The sequence below is a fragment of the Neltuma alba genome, unplaced genomic scaffold (genome assembly GCF_004799145.2).
Source record: "Neltuma alba isolate B1F8T4 unplaced genomic scaffold, ASM479914v2 tig00010918_pilon, whole genome shotgun sequence".
Lineage (NCBI taxonomy): Eukaryota > Viridiplantae > Streptophyta > Magnoliopsida > Fabales > Fabaceae > Neltuma > Neltuma alba.
Genome location: NW_021635694.1, coordinates 402,864 through 420,323, shown reverse-complemented (window position 1 = coordinate 420,323; position 17,460 = coordinate 402,864). Strand labels below are relative to the sequence as shown.

The 17,460-nt window shown below is 34.2% G+C and overlaps 1 long non-coding RNA gene across 1 annotated transcript; it reads right to left on the bottom strand.

Moving 5' to 3' along the window:
* Positions 1–15,837: 15,837 nt before the first annotated feature.
* LOC114759912 (uncharacterized) lies at positions 15,838–16,946 on the bottom strand. The gene is made up of 3 exons (XR_003741987.1): positions 16,908–16,946; positions 16,173–16,279; positions 15,838–15,875 (listed from the first exon to the last, which is right to left on the bottom strand). It is a non-coding gene; the product is annotated as an uncharacterized LOC114759912 (long non-coding RNA).
* Positions 16,947–17,460: the final 514 nt, after the last annotated feature.

The following is a 17,460-nucleotide window of genomic DNA, read 5'->3' as shown; positions in this document are numbered from 1 at the left end:
CACCTCATTAACTATCTGAATGCTCTCGGTAAAAAAATACAGCCAAGAAGATTGATATAACCCTATCTTTATATGGTTTTCTCAAATGTTTTCTGATGTTTTGTAACACTTTTAGCCTCATTATGCATGCATTTATAGGCATTTGATTACATTGATTCATGCATTATATTTTGTTGTTTAAGGGGTAAAAAGGTCAATTTTTCCTCCCTAATTGTAATTGCCTTGATCTGTAATCAGTTCATCTTTACAAAGCTCTTTATTGTGATTTTTCAAGCAATTGGAGAAGGACCTAAGACCCAAGATGAAGCATTGATGGAGCCACAAAGTTATAAGGACCAACATGTAAGATTTGGAGAGTTCTACCTCCCCAAGTCGCAACATGGACTGTTAAGGTCACGACCTGGATGCCCCTTTAGTGGAACTATGAATTTTGGAGTTGAGTCAAGACTGAATGCTCTCTGTCTCCTCAGGTCATGACATAATATTCTTAGGTCGTGACCTGGGCCCCCAAGTCGTAACCTGATACGTCTGATGTCGCGACCTGAGTGTATTAAGTGAAGCTATGCATTTTAGAATAGGTTTCTCAGCTTCTACACGTAAAGGGGGTAGCCACCACCAAGACAAATGCCTCCATTCTACAGATTTGCATAGGGATGAGCCTCCATCAACCCCTCTCAAGCTTCCATTGATCCTATACCCCAATTCCTTATTTTTCCTTACTTATTCACCATTTTCTGTGATTCTGAACTGATTAAACTACTCCAACTATCTTTTTCTCTATTTTTCCAACCTCATTTTTAGCATCACTCATGGCTATTCATACCTAGAGCGATCGTGATTAGTTTGAAGACATGAGAGGCTAATTCTTTAGCCTCTTGGTGATGGAGGACGAAGCTTGAGCTCAAGGACTTAATCGAGGAGTTTTTCTATAGTCTAATTCTGTGCTTAACATTGTGTTGAACATTTCTAGATTTAGGAATTTTCTGCACTTACGTGAGACTTGATTTATGATTGTAAATCTTGTGTTTAGACTACTACAATGTATCTGGATTGGATGCTGTTAATGTTAATTTATCTATATAATATATTAGTTTGAATCCTTGTGTTCAGTTTATTCTTAGTGATCATTGATAATTAATCTATTTACTTGGTATTCTAGGTTGTTAATTGACAATTTGAGAGCATTTGCATCATCCATTCATTTACACTGTAAGCGGTTTTAATAATGTTTTAAATGGTGTTAATTGACTTTGATTAAAGTGAGTTTTTATTAACTAAAACATTGGACCCAAGTGATTGCTTGGGGTTTTTTTTATATCAAATTTAGAGATTTCTAAACTCCCAAATCAATTTAAGAGCCATGATAGCTAAGCCTTTATCATCAAGAGTCTATTTCATATTACTTTCCCACTTAATCCAAATCATTCCTTCATTCATTTAAAATGCCAAAAAGATTTACGTCTTTGCAATTTATATTTACTACACCACTTTTTGAACAAATTAAACCCCTTTTTCTTTACCCAAGTCATATTATGTTTTTGAAAACTAGTTTAGTCTAGGTTTTTCTAATAAAGCGCTCCTCGAGAAGAATGATTGGTTGAGCCCTATACTGCATTATCTGGTACAATCACAATCTTGGTGACCCGAAGGGTGACATTCTGGTCCGATCAATGGCGCTGTTGCTAGGGAGCCAAGAAATTGGTTCCCTAGTAATTAGTTTTTAATACCATTGTGATTTGGGTCAATTCTCATTGAGCTTTACTTTTTAGGCATTAATTTTGCATTTCATAGCATAAAAATTTTTGAGAAATAGAAACAAATATCTTGTTTTTCCATACTTCTGCATTTTCATTCTTACACATCATTTTGCATTTTGTTCTAACTTGATCCGGAGTGTTTTGGCCAATTGTTTAAAGGTTTTGAACTTTGTGCATGGTTAATTGAGCATTTGGTTGAAGTATGTAGTGAATTTTTTCAAAGGTTTTACAAAAGTAGCTTTCTATGTCTTGAAATCGCGACCTCAATTTCTTCAAGTCGCGACCTCAATGTTCAAGTCGTGACCTTAGCTTCTATTGTTCAGTATTGCTCTTGGTCCACTCAAGTCACAACTTAACTTGTGCGAAGTCATGACCTCATTTTCCTCTTCATTCAGGGTTGCTTTCTGTGCACTCACGTCGCGACCTGAGCTGGTTTTTCACTAAATTTTTTTTAAGTGTCCAGACTTACTCTTTTTGCATAGCTTTGCTTACTGCACATATTTTGAGAGTGTATAGCACTTCATACACCTCAAACTCATTGAGTATTATTTGAAATCATTGAGTTTGCCTCAATTTTGAAATACATACTTGGTAATTACTAAAGTTTTGACACTACCTTTTCTCTTCCACTCTATTTGTGCTTGAATTCCGAGTATTTGTGCATGCCTAGTGCACATAGAGGCAGGAGAGGTAGACATCCAGCATCTTATAGCCCACTTATTTTACGAGATAAATGCCATTCATCTAGTGAGAGCGAGGAATTAGAAGAGGAAATCATGGCTGAAGTATCTCCTGATGGTGGGAATGAGAATGACAATCATAATAGACCTAATAATGGTGGTAATGAGGGGCAGGGAGAGAATAATAGCCGGAATAGGATCCATTACTACTAGAAAAAAGAATTTAACGTCGCAAAATAACAGCGGTTAAGAAGAAAAATGCCGTGAAAAAAAAACGATGGCATTTTTTTAAATAAGTGGCCTGACGATTGATTTTCCACGGCAGTTACTAAGAAAACCGTCATGGAAAGTATTTTTAACGGCGATTATTACTTTTCACGGTGGTTATTAAATAACCGCCGTGGAAAGTTTTAAAATAAGCCACAATAGGGTTCAGTTTTACTCATTTTCATAGTTTTGTATCAATAAGCCGTGGTCCCCCTCTGTCCCACCACCAACGAACTTCGATTACTGGCCATTCCCCCACCTTTCCCATTATTTAAATTCCCCTATTTAGCTTGTGGTGTCTTGCCGCTGTTTGTCGCCGTTTGAACGCCAAACTTCTCGCCTTTGAATCATCCCTACAGAGTGAATATCCTCTTCTTTCAATCTTTTCAAATTTTTCTTGGTTTCTTGGATGTTTTGACCATAAAAATCTATTTTATTTCAAATGGGTTTGTTAGTTTTACATTGTGGTTGACTTGCATTGTTGATTTTGCATTTTTTATGTGCTTGAGGTGTTGATTGGTGCCATTTGGTGTGTGAAAACCTCAATTCCTTCCTATATACGGTATTAGAAACATGTTTAAATATTTGAAGTTAATTAGTTTTGAAGTTTTTGATTTTTTAATAATTTTTTTTATATTTATTTCAAATTTTTGGTAGTTTTTTTGTAATAAATTTGATAATTTAGTAATAAATAATCTGTTCAGTGTTTTGGGATTTTTTTTTTGGTTATGAACTTTGATTGATGATAAAGTGTTGTTTAAAATTTCATTACAAATGGATATCATTTGTGTTTCTGTTTTGGATTCAGAAGTTTTAACTTTAAGAATCTTTATTCATTAAAGTGGTTTAAAATTGAATTCTTATTTTTATGTTATTTGTTATATTTCTTTAAATTTATCCTATCTTTAATTTGTTTATTATATTGTTAAGTTGGTTCGGTTGATTGATTAATTTTTTTATTTTTTAAATAATTTGTGTAACGTACTGTTAAAAAAAAGTAAAAAAAAACAAACAAAATCAATTAATTAAAATAATATAATATTATTATATTATATAAAAAAATACCCAGCTTTCCACCGAATTCGATGGAAAGGCTGGGCAATTCATAAAGAACAAAGAAAAGTAGGGGCAAGCATTAATTGAAGCTGGGAAAAATTGGGGGATGAGGTAGTTGGGAGTTAGGAGTGATAGAATAAAAGAGAAGGAGGGAAGACGGAGGAGGAAGAGAGAACGAAAGGAAAAGAGTGAGAAGCGGAGAGGAAAAGAGAGAGAAAGCTAAATTACAAAGTACCTGACAGTTTTGGGGATTATTTAGGTACACAAAACTACTTCTTCTTATCAAATTTTCTTTATGAATATTTCCTATATATTTATAGCTTTATATTATTAGTATCATTATAATGTTTAGAGAAAATTTTACTGTTTGGGTATAGAGTAAATAAGGAGTTTTGACAATGTATGATTATAGAAATTTAAAGATACATTATTAAGGAATTTTAATTAGTTTATATTTGTTTAATGACTATTTTGAGAATTTTAAATTGACATTTTAGTTGAAAAACTTGTTATTTAGAAATATAGTATATTTTTACTGATTAAATTCAAGTTAAATAATTTATTTGAGTTATTTAATATATTATTGAGGTTTTAATCAGTTTAAATATTGAATAAGTTAAAGATATATTTTTGAAATAATTTTTGAAAGCTTAAAGAATTGTAAATTGAGAATTTTATGAAATTAAATAAAATTTTAGTTTTTTTATAATGCAAAGAAGTTATTTGGTTTGAGAAAAAGTTTTAAATGAGATTATAATAAATAATTGAGAATTTTATTTTGGGTAACAAATATATATATTTATTTAAGTTAGTAAATTTAAATAGTTTTATATGTACATTATATTTTCAGAATAATATTATATATCCTTTATATAGTAAAGTTTTGGAGAGTTAATATATTTATGTAATTCTAGTTTAGAGGGTAGTTTTAGAAGTTTAGAGTAGTTTTGAATTTTATATTAATAAATACTTATGTGTAATTTTGTAGATTTGAGAATTTTGGAGTAATCTTTGTGTGATTATTTGTAAGCTAAAGAGTACCAGGTAACTCTGAAAATTCTTTCTTCTACATGTGAATTGTGTATGATTATATTGTGGATTTACTAATTTTTATATCATACTGAAAAGTAGTATTATGATTTCAAATAAATGTTTTGATATGTTATTTGATTTTGTTAAGATTTTTTTTTTGGTAGAAAACGAGGGCCCACACCCATTAAAACAATATCTCACTATCCAGCGTCAGCACTTCCCTCTGCAACACTTTCATCAAGTCGAACTCTTCCACCTCGCAACTTGTCCGTCTCCCAAGTTTCAAAGGCTTGCAGAGGAACTTCTCTCCAGATCTGCACTTCCTCATTGATTCCAAAGCTTAACTTAGCCAAGACATCTGCACAAGTGTTCGCAGATCGCTTTATCCAGTAAACTTTAACTTCCCATCTTCTGTTCATCAACTCATAAATTTGAGCCCACAACTGGTTTATAAAGATTCCTTCTTTCATCTTTCCTTTCAATTTTCTTACCACTTCATACGCATCTGTTTCGATCTGGATCTTTCTCAACCCGAGATTCCAAGCCAACTCCAGACCTCTTCGAATTCCCCAACTTTCCGCCTCTTCTGCCGTACAACTTCCAATTCGAGCAGAGAAACCAGCAATCCACCTTCCTTCGGAGTCTCTCAACACTCCTCCACAACCAGCAATTCCTTGCTCCCCTCTACATGCTCCATCAGTGTTTAGCTTGGTCCAGCCTTCATTTGGTACCTCCCATCTTTGCTCCTCACCACTATCATCTTCCTCTTCCACCTCAATGTTCGTCCCCAACCCCTTGGCAGAGGCAATTTGCCCACAAAAATTCAGGATTAACCACACCTGCCTGTCAGCAAGATCACGAATTCCTTGGGGATTGAAGATCTTCATGTTTCTCATCTTCCATAAGGACCAACATGTTACTCCAAAGAGTATATTCCAAGGTAAACCTTTGATCTCTTTGCTTTTATTTAAATTCTCTAGCAACCATACTTTGATGTTCTGGCTGTTTCTTTGCATTTGATTATCTCCAACTTCTTTCCAAATCTTCTTAGCTACTTGGCAGTCCCTCAGTACATGTAGAGAGCTCTCCCATTGCCCACAAAACTGACAATTCCCTTCTGCTCCCCATCGGCGATTTCTTAGAGCATTGGTCGGCAACTTATCATTTCCCGCAATCCATAGAAAATTTCTAATGCGTTCAGGGCCCTTCCACTTCCAAACCAACTCCCAAATTCTCTCCTTTTCTCCCCAATTTCCCTCACACAGCCACTTATACGCACTCTTTACTGTAAATTCACCATTCTTGCTTCCTTTCCATAATTCTATATCATTTTCACCATCTCTGTATGGTGGAACCTTGGCTCTAATACGTAACAGAGCACTGTTATTTAGAAACCTTCCCAACACATCCCACTTCCAACCTCCATCCTCTTGCACTAAGTCTGATACTTTCCAATCCTCTCCCTCTCTATTATCGTTTCTTCGAAAATTATCAAGAATGCATCCATCATCAACCCAAGCATCCTTCCAAAAGCTAGTATCTCTGCCATTTCTCACTCCCATCCAAACATTCCGCTTCATCAATTCCCATACCTTTCCCAGATCCTTCCATAATGGGGAGGCTGTTTGCTGTACCTTTAGGATTGAAGGGAGTTCTCTACCAGCATTATACTTATGAATCAACACGTTCCTCCATAGACTTTCTTTCTGTGAATTTAGCCTCCACGCTAGCTTCATTAGGCAAGCTTTATTCATAGCTTGCAAGTTTAGTATTCCCAAACCTCCAAACTTTTTGGGCCTTTGTAGTTGCTGCCAATTAACTAAGTGAGTTTTCCTCTCCCCTGTATCATGCCCCCATATAAAGCTTCTTTGTATCCGTTCTATGTCATCTGTCATTGTCTTTGGTAGCTCTGTGACCATCATTGGGTATATAGGGATTGACCCAATAACAGATTTTGCAAGAGTGACCCTTCCTGCCATACTAAGGCACCTCATCTTCCACCCAGAAAGTCTGCGCTTGACTTTGTCAAGAATAAAGTTGAATTTCCTATACTTCGATTTACCATAAGCTAAAGGAATTCCCAAGTACATTCCCAAATCCTCAACTACTTTCAAGCCTGCTCTTTCTGCCATCCTTTTCCCATCCTCCTCTTTCACATTTCTTGAAAACATAATTGCAGATTTAGAGAAATTTACTTTCTGCCCAGAAATCAGGCAAAACCGGCCTAAGTAATCTAAGACACAATTCATCTGCTCATTAGATGCTTCTCCAAAAATAACCAAGTCATCTGCAAACATTAAATGAGTAACCTTTGGTCCTCCTCTTCCTACTTTGAAAGCCTTCCACCGTCCTTCTCTCTTAGCATCCTGAATAATGTGAGAGAGTTTTTACATTCCTAGCACAAAAATATAGGGGGACAAAGGGTCCCCTTGTCTTACTCCCCTTTCCGGCTTGAATTTATCTGACTTCTCCCCGTTCCACAACACTCGCATCGTCACAGAGTCAATACACCTCACAATAAGGTTTTTAAATTCCTCATCCAATCCCAGCTCCTCTAGCACCATTTTCACAAAAGGCCAACTCAATCTGTCATAAGCCTTTTCAAGGTCTATTTTAATAGCAAAATAGCTTTTTTGTCCTCGCAAATTTTTCATAGAGTGCACAACCTCTTGAGCCACTACTACGTTGTCCTGGATATGCCTTCCCGGTACAAAACTCACCTGGTTAGGTGCTATCACTTTACCAAGAACATTCTTCATTCTATTCACTATCATCTTTGGAATACATTTGTAAATAATGTTACATAAGGAGATCGGCCTCATTTGCTTTAAAGTTTCAGGCCTGTCCACTTTTGGTATAAGGACCAAAAGAGTTTCATTGACCTCCTTCATATCTCTTTCCCCTTTCCACAGCTCCTCAACACACCTCCACACTTCCTATCCTACTATACTCCAATTCTTCTGAAAGAATACAGCTGGAAAACCATCTATACCTGGAGCTTTAAAAGCTCCAATGCTAAAAATTGCCTCCTTGACTTCTTCTAAAGAAACTGGAGTTCGCATATTCCTTATATCTTCTTCTTCTAGGGCTGGGAAAGTACTTACAGTATGGTAGCCATCAATTTGAAAAGTAGTACCGTCCACCCCTGATTCAAACATTTTTCTATAAAAGTCAAACGCCATATTTTTCAACATGTTTTGATCTTCAATCCAATCTCTATTCTCCCCCATCAACATCACCACGTTATTTCTCCTTCTTCGGTTGATGGTTCTTAGATGGTAGAATCTTGTATTTCTATCTCCATCATTTATCCATTCTCCACGAGACTTTTGGTACCAAAGAACCTCTTCTTGCTTCAAAACATCATCTAACTCTCTCTGTAAATCTTTTTCAACTTTAGAAAGATACAACTGCTCTCTCATGGTGAAACAAACTTTTCTTTGAATTCCATCCAGCCTCAATAATAGTCTTTTTTTCTTTTTCAGAATATTTAAAAAAGTGTTTCTATTCCATTCTGTCAGCTTCCCTTTTAATTCCACCAAGTTACTTACAGCTTCCCCTCCTTTCCTCCAATTCTCTCTAAGCATCGGAGTAAAATTGTTGTGCATCATCCAAGCTGCTTCAAATCTGAAAGGCCTTTCTCCCCTAGTCCTCCTTTCTTCCTTCAGGTATAACAACAACGGATTGTGATCTGAACACCCTAGCCGTGGTAAGACCTTAATACCTGCCTCCTGAAATAATTGCCTCCATTCAATACTACAAAGGCCTCTATCTAGTTTCTCAAAAATTCGATCAAACCCTGGAATCAGTGGTCCCTTCCACGTGAGTTGTCAAGATTTATTGCTATTAATTATGATCATTATTTAAATATATTGATAGCTAAGGAATTGTCATGAGTTGCTATTAAATGGTATATAAGTTTTATTGCTATCTTATCTTTAAAATATTTGAGGACGTATTTATGATATAACATTATTGGCATCTGACATGCATTGTTGGGTTAAGGATAAAAGGAGATTGCATAGATATAAAATTACCACGTGGTATGCTATCACTCGGTGCACAGTGGATGGCACTTGTCAGGGCCCCTTCTTCCATGTTTTCCTTTGGCTGGGAATTCATTGGAGCTGTGGGACATGTGACATCTCCCTATTCACAAAGGAAGGGAGCCATAGTCCGAACTTGAGTTCTATATCTTTGGCCGGATATATATCTTGTATCGGTGAGCTTGGAATAATTCAGTAAAATATATTAATTCCTATCAGACTATGTGTTAACCTATGGCTCCAGTCAGCGGTATAAGGGTGGACGGTGATATAAGGGAGGCAACATATTGCATTATTTTTGGATATATTAGAAAAATGAAATTGAATTGAATATATCAAATCCGTGATTTTTAATATATTTATATACACACATATAAACAGATTTTTAGTTTATCATATATGATTTGCTTGTATAGGTTAGAATTTCAGTAGTTATTGAGATGTTTGATCTCACCCCTTATATTAACAATTTTCAGGCGAAAGATCTAGTAGGAATCAAGGGAAGGCACCAATGGAGTGAGCCGTGAAGGCTTTTGTATTCCTCAAGCACATGCTATGTTATATTTTTATTTGTCATGACTATAAGACTTTAATAGTTTATTTTGTTATTATGTTAGAAATATTTTGAAATTATGAGTTGTTTGAAGTATTAGAAATATGTATGGACTTTTAAATTAAAATATTTTGTTGCATATATTGATATAATTATGTGAGGTGTTACAATTTGGGATTTGCTGTAGGAAAAATTAGAATGGAGGACATAAAGAGAATAATACTTTTACAAAAATTTACTTTTTAAGTATATATGTACAAAAAGCTAAATTTTATATACAAATCTATTTTTATTTTTTTTCTATAACTTTAAATTAGAGACAAGTGTTTGAAAACAAATTATATTAAATTAATTTAATATTTTTATAAAACATTATGCATGTTGAAATATGTTATAAAGAATAGTTTTAATTTTGATTAAAATAATTTTTGTTTAACTATTTTACCAAACTTATATGTGTTTGTTTGATTTTATATTTTTATCAATATTTTCGCTCATTCACTATATATACCAATCTTTAAGAAATTACTTAATCTAATTTTTAAAAGTAATTATAAATTTCATTTTTTATTATAATATATTTAATATATTTATGGTCCTTTTAAATAATTACAAATTTTAAGATTCTTTATAATAGATACAACTTTTTCTTGGTCCTTCACTCTAATTTTCCCTTTGTTATATATTTAAGGGGAAATTCTATCAAATTTTTTATTTTTAAAAAAGAGATATTCTCTTTAATTTGTAATAAAGTGTTAGTCAATTTTAATTTATTGACTAACATTTAATTATTTTATTATTTCAATATTTGAATTAAGGAGTTAAAACTGAGCTTGACAACTATGTTCATTAACACTGTAGAACAATAGATCGTAGTTGGATGAAAGCTAAGAGAATTAGTAAAGGATATGAGAATGGGGTTAAAAGATTTCTTGAGTTTGCTTAGAAAAATACCCATAGTAAAAGAGATAGATTGTTCTATTGTCCTTGTGTCAAATGCTTAAATAATAGTCGGCGGAATATTTCTAAGATAAAAGAACATCTCATCTGTGATGGGATAAATTTAAGGTATACAAATTGGATATGGCATGGAGAAATTAGAAAGACTATACTGTCTGGAAAGGAGAAGGTTGCAAATGAAGACTTTGGTGATAGAATTTCATATATGTTTTGTGACATAAGGTTTCAATCATCTACACAGTTTTCTCCCACTTTTGAAACTTTGTGTAGTGATACAGAGACGACTTTATACCCAAGGTGTAAAGATGATTACACAAGGTTGACAACTGTGTTGAAATTGATGAACTTGAAGGCAAGAAATGGTTGGACCAATGCTAGTTTCACAGAATTGCTTGAACTGCTGGGTGATATTCTTCTAAAGGGGAATTCACTTCCAAAACAAATATACGAGGCAAAGAAAATTTTGTATCCGATGGGTTTGGAATATGAAAAGATACATGCGTGCCCTAATGACTATATATTATTCAGAAATGAGTATGAAGGGGTTAAATAAGTGCCCTAAATGTGGGACTTTAAGATGTAAAGTTAAGAAAGATGATGGTGATTATAATGAGATGGCTAAAGGTTCTCCTTTGAAAGTTCTGTGGTATCTTCCAATAATACTATGGTTTAAGCATCTATTTGCTAATGGCACAGAAGCAAAAAACTTGAGATGGCATGTCGATGAGAAAATATGTGATGGAAAGCTTCATCACCCAGCAGATTCTCTTCAATGGAAAACAATAGATCAAAAATTTTCTCAATTCGGTAATGAGCCAAAAAACCTTTGGCTAGGGTTTTGTATGGAGGGAATAAATCCATATGGTAATCTTAGTAGCACACACAGTGCTTGGCTGGTGCTCCTCATAATTTACAACTTGCCTCCTTGGTTATATATGAAAAGAAAGTATATCATGCTATCTTTGATGACCTCAGGGCCAAAACAGCTGGGAAACCATATCGATATGTATTTGGCACCTTTGATTGAGGATCTGAAGAAATTATGGGAAGAACATGTTGATGTGTTCGATGTATATAAACAAGAGACCTTCAATTTACGTGCCATGATCTTCACCACCATAAAAAGTCATATGGAAATTTGTTAGGATACAGTGTTAAGAGGCATAAAGCATGTCCGATATGCGAAGGAGACACCCACTACATGCAACTTAAACATGGCAGGAAGACGATCTATCTTGGTCACAGAATGTTTCTTAGTCAACACCACCCTTACCATAGGTTGAAGGAGGCTGTTAACGGCTCACAAGAATATCAAATAGCTCCAATACCATTAGCTGGAGAAGAAGTTTATGAATGGGTAGAGGGAATTAATGTGGTCATTAGTAAAAAGAAGAAGACTGCCGGTGAGAGGAATTTACGAAAAAAAAAGATCGATCTTTTTTCGATCTTCCATATTGGCAAAGTCTTGATATGAGACATAGCCTAGATGTGATACATTTGGAGAAGAATGTGTCTGAGAGCCTTGTTGGTACACTTTCACATATAAGTAGAAAAACTAAGGATGGAATCAATGCAATACGAGACTTAGTCAAAATTAGAATAAGAAAACACCTCCACCCACAAGAAAGAGATGGTAAGAGGGCTTATTTACATCCAGCTGTAGACACATTATCAAAAGAAGAGAAAATAAGTTTATATGGTTTTGTCAATAGCATTAAGGTCACACAAGGTTATTCTTCTAATTTGAACAAACTTGTTTCAATGCAAGATTTGAAGATAACGGGGATGAGGTCTCATGATTGTCACGCGTTGATGCAACAATTACTTCTACTTGCTATTCGAGGCATTATGAAAACCGATGTGAGAAGTACTGTTACAAGACTTTGTATGTTTTTTAGTGCCATTTGCAGCAAAGTCATTGATCTTATTGAGTTAGATGAATTAGAAAATGAAGGTTATGTGATCCTCTCCTAATTGAAAATGCACTGTCCTCCATCATTTTTGACATTATGGTCCACTTGATAGCTCATCTTATACGAGATATAAGACTTTACGGCCTTGTGTATTTAAGGTAGATGTACCCATTTAAGAGATACATGAAAATCCTAAAAAGGTACTCTAAGAATCCTTATCAGCCTGAGGTATCGATTGTTGAGAGATATGTAGCTGAGGAGACAATTGAGTTTTATAATGCATATCTTGATAGGGTAAAGGCAGTTGAACTTCCTCAATCTCGACATGATTAGGGGAGAAGTAAGGGAACACCGGGTGTCATAGTAAGGTCTATGTCAAGAGAAGTTGTAATGCAGGCACATCTATACATTTTAAACAACACGGATGAAGTTTTGCCTTACTTGAATACTCACAAGAATATGTTGAAGAACTTGAATCCAAGAAAGAATGATATGCAACTAGCTAATGAACATAATAAGTCATTTACAGAGTGGTTCAAGCAAGAAGTGTTAAAAGATGGCAATCCTTTTGAGACAATACAGAGACTAGCTGCAAGGCCTTATTTTGAGGTTTTGCATTGGGGCGGATATGACACAAATGGTTATTCATTTTACATAAAAATCCAAGACAATAAGAGTACCATGCAGAACAGTAGGGTGATAGTAGTAGCTGAAGCTATACATTTTGCTAGTTCTAAAGATAAAAACCCAACATTGATAGCAATATCCTATTATGGAATAATAGAAGAGATATGGGAGGTTACTTATACCAAGTTTAAAGTTCCTGTCTTGAAATGTAAGTGAGTTAATAGTAATGCTGTGCAAGTAAATAAAGAATTTGGATTTGTTTTGTTCATCTTGAGAAGTCTGGATATAGAGGTGAGCCATTTATTTTAGCAAATCAAGCGAAACAAGTGTTTTATGTTTCCAATCTAGCAAAGAAGAAATTGTCTATCATGCCTCAAGGTAAGAGGCAAGGAGTTGGTGGAGATTATGATGACTCAAAGTTTAATCTTGATGACATCCCGCCTTTCATAGCTACTCGACTTAAAACAGTTGAATTAGATTTGGTATATGATGACTGTAGCATCCTAAAATTTCTAATCCAGAAATAGAAAAATATGTCACACGCTGGTATCTTTAACATGATTAATGAAGGAATTAGGGTTGACCAAGGTTAGGTGAGATAAAAGATAGATAGACAGCACAACAATTGAAGTGAAAACTGGAAAAAGACTAAATTGTCATTTTTGAAATGATTGGTCTACAAAAGGCATTATCATAATTAGTGTTCAAAAATCCTAAAAATTTTCATTAAATCATGGAAAATAGAATTAATGCCATAGAATGGTATTTGAGGTCTGGGAAGTAAATACAGGTTGAAAATAATTTATTAAAAAATTAATTTTTTAGTATTAATATTTTGGCTAAATTAAGGAAAATTGGCTAATATTAATTATTAAAAACACCTAGAAATCTTAGAAAATTATGAAAAATTAAAGAAAATTCATTTAGGAATTGTGGAGATTTGTAAAATTATTTCTAGCCCTAAATGATGTGGAGGTTAGCTTTAATTGAATTTAAAGCTAAATTAATATCGGTAGATTGTCTGTTTTTACAGAAATGGCAATTTAAAGAGTTATAGGGGCAGAAAAATTATGAAATTAATTAGAAAAGTTTCTTTTACTAAGATATAATTAATGGTGAGTTGATATAAGAATTCTGAGATGCTAGAATTTTTCAGCTATCAGATAAAATAAACTAATATTATATTAAGACTTAATGGACTATCAGGACAACCGAGGTGGTAAAATTTCTGACAGAATATCAAGGACACATGTCATGCCTAAATTGGCTAAGAAACGAAAAAAGAAAATAAAAAGAAAAAGAAAAAGCAAAATAATAAATCAAGTTAGATTAAAATCTAATTAGGGTTATGTAAGATGATTATGGTTAAGTCATCTTCCATAAGATCTTGACACATGGCAAGCATGGTTCATTGGATGGCTAGGATTCAACCATCTATCTTTGAAAAGTCAAAAGCTTCTAGAAGGGTAATTAGTTAAGTTAATCAATGAATCAAGAGAGTTAACCTTGATTAAAGCCTAATTAATCTTAATGGATAAGAAGAGATGACATAAGCCTTAATGACTCACCATCCAAGTGTCAACATATTAGGCCACATAGCTTAAGATTTGTACATTTGGAAAGAGGTAAAAATTGGAAGGCCAAGACCAAGTCTTATGCAAGAAGGGCATGTGTGAAATTAATGGAAATATAGAGCCTATAAATACCCCCCACATGTTCATTTTGTGCAAGGCCATTCAAGTAGGGAAGCTCTTATAAAATTTCATTTAGAGAGAGAAAGAGAAGAGTTCTAGTGAGAGGAAGTCACTTGGAAGCAAGGTAAGGTTCTACAACTCTTCTATTTCAAGTTATAATGGTGATATGATGGTTTTATGCTATTTTGATGATGATGGAAAGTCATTTTCCTAAGAGGGAAGTACTGTCCAAATTCATCAAAATGGATAGAAATTGTTTAGGTTATGTATGGTTAAAGGTTAAGGATTAAGTGATTACATGTTAGTTTTGTTGAAAATCCTTTTCCCTATGATTATATATAGTGTTCGGCCAAGTCAAGTTCAATGGGAAGGGATTGGATTTTTATAAAAATAATATAATAAATAGATTCTACATGAAGAATTATGTAGAAAAGGCCCAAGAAAGTTCAAGAATCAAAGCTAGAAAAATAAACCCTAAAAATCAAGAAAAAGTGGGTTTAGGGGGTTATGTTAAGTTATGGAGCTGTAATTGAAACATCCTACCTTTAACCCCTTAGAGTATGCATTTGTAAGTGTTATGGTTCAAGCAGGTCAAAGTACAAGCCCGTGGATTAAAATTTTCAACATAATTACTCGGGTTACTTTTCACTGTTTAAACTCTAGATTTCAGGTCCAACTTTGAAAAATTATAACTAATTCTATAAAAATCAGAACGGAGCGATTCTAATTTTCACATAAAGCTCTTTCAATCTTCTACAAGGGAAAAATAACTTTCAGGGCTCAAACCTTGCCAATTAGTACAGTTTATTCGTTAAATATTACTGTTCAAGTGGTCGAAACAGTACTTTTCAGAAATCCTGTCTTGACTTTGAACAGCCATATTTCTTAGCATACACATCCATTTTTCGTGATTTACCACTTGTTTTAAAGCTTAGGATGTGTCCTGTATAGTCACCAAATTTCATATCTAAATTAATTCATTTGATCTGCCTCATCGTTGGCACCAATTCGTGACTCATCCTATCCCTTCAACTTAATTCAATCTTTATAAACAATTTAATTCTCCACCTCTTGTCATGCTATAAATCCTCATAATATCTTCATACATAACCTCATACCATTTTACATATCATGAACATTTAATATCATCATTCCACATACATGGCATATCAAACATAAATTGATAAACTATGTTATAACTTAACATGTTATAAGACCATAACATGTTCTTGACTTCTTCCATCAATCCTGCATTCCTCATCCTTGACTTTTCCTCCATGCCCTTTATACCTATTAGGGGTTGTTAAGAGAGGGTGAGATTCGGGAGAATCTCAGTAGCAAACAATACCCATAAGCATGCAAGACATAAGGCAAATGCACAACATGTTATCATAACATCATCATAGGAATGCCATGGAAAGTAAGCTAAAGCATTTCATGCTTTCATAACATATTGCCAAGGCAAAACATAACAGAAACTTGCAACATAACTTTGCAACATTTCATCATAACTTAGTCACATCATGGCAACATAATAACATCATGCAAGCATACATATCAAGCACACAAAATAGGTAAGTTCACTACCTTGTAACATAGCTTCCCTCTTGCTTTCCGTTTGCTTTCCCTAACCTTCCAAGTGTTTGAGCCTTCGGTTGACATAAACAAGACATCCCCTTGGATGTTCCAAGGTCCTAAACACATCAACACATTACGCGAAACATCAATTAGGACCAAGTTATCAACCTATTCCACACTTGTCTCTTACTTGATCACACTTTGTTTCTAACTTTTGAGATTTATTTTCCAATCATTCTAAAATTAATTCCACACGCTATTCCCACATAAAATTTGCATGTAGAATCCATTTCCAAGTTCAAAACAATCAAAATCCAACTCCTTCCCCCTTGTTCTGGTTTGGTCGAAACATAGGTGCCTTAGGTCCAAAATTTTCATTTCCAATTCTAATGCTTCCAAACATGTTTTCTACATATATCCCTAAAAAAAATCATCATTTAAACTCATTGGAAGCATCAAAATCATCAAATTCCAGACCCAACATAAAGAACCAGCCATGGAAGAATCATACACAAATGAAAGGGGAAGTTGGATTTCTTGAAGAACCAACATCAAACCAATTGATTCTTGTTGTTTTCAAGCCTTTAAACATGTTTATGACTTCAATTTCATCTTCTCCCATTCTGAACAATTTCGTGCAGCACCTCCTCCCTAGGTTTCAACCATGAAAAACCCAACCAAACCAACATCTAAGCTCAAAAATACCAAGGGAGGTAGAAACTAGATCAAAATCCATGAACATACCTTGATTTGAAGCTTGGATGGCCTTAGGATCATGAGTTCTTCCTCTTCTCCTTCTTCCTCTCTCCATTTTGTTTTTCCTTCTCCTATCTCTTATGGTGGACGAAAATATCAAGCTTGTGGGGGAAGGGATATATATAGGGAGTTAGGAGAAATCTTAGCCATTGATCTTATTTTGCAAGATTAGATCTTGGCCCTTGATTTTCAAATTAATCCTAGCCCTTGATCTTGGCTTCTTCATCAAGAAATCTTGCTAAATATCTTAGGCTTATGTCATCATGGTTAATTAACTTAACCATGGTTAACTTTCTTAATTACCTTGATTAAACTTCTTAATCACCTTACTTAAAATCCTTTCTTTCATCCTAATATGTCCTTAATCTTTTTACACATTTCCACACATATCCTCATGCCCCTATGGCAATATGATAGGGAGGAAAATCATACAAAATTCGTGCATAAATTCATCCAAAAATATTCCTCCACCTATCTTACCGGTTTACATCATAATAGGTACTTTCTCGGGTCCTGACTTACCCGATACCTCTGGGACATG